Below are 589 nucleotides of genomic sequence, written 5' to 3'. Positions count from 1 at the left end.
GCGCTATATAAATAAAGGTGAATTGATTGATTGATTGATTGACTGAATATGGATTGGTCATCATCAGTGGTTTCAACTACAACATTTAAAACAAGATAAACTATGTATTAAAGTGCACCTAAATAATGGTGCTGAGAAATTTAATATCCTCTCAAATGAAACTGCATAGTTAGGAGTTAAAAATAAAGTTTTCTGTAGTCCTACTGCCTCGGATCAATTTAAAAACCAGGTCCCGTGTTTTGTGCTAATCATCATTCTACTGGTTTACATTCTGTTTTACTTTACAGTGAGCTGCAGTGGTGTATGCTTAATGGTTTTCCTTGATGATGCACATTAACTGTTAAATATGTACATCTAAATGGTGGAAGTTAGTAGTTACTTTTTGCATCATGACATATACAAATAAAAAATGTATATACTAAGTGCAAGTAGTGATGGATGCCATTCCAACAAAAAAGCAACAGAAATAACATGGTATATATAAAATATTTGAACAATGGTGAGCAATTGGAGAATTGACGTGACATTAGCAAAACCAGGCTTTGCCAAGGAAGAAATGCTATTTGCACTCACATCTGGTCCAAAGACT

Source organism: Carassius auratus, chromosome 3 (genome assembly GCF_003368295.1).
Source record: "Carassius auratus strain Wakin chromosome 3, ASM336829v1, whole genome shotgun sequence".
Taxonomy (NCBI): domain Eukaryota; kingdom Metazoa; phylum Chordata; class Actinopteri; order Cypriniformes; family Cyprinidae; genus Carassius; species Carassius auratus.
The sequence above is the reverse complement of the archived record's forward strand: the minus strand, read 5'-3'. Positions refer to the sequence as shown.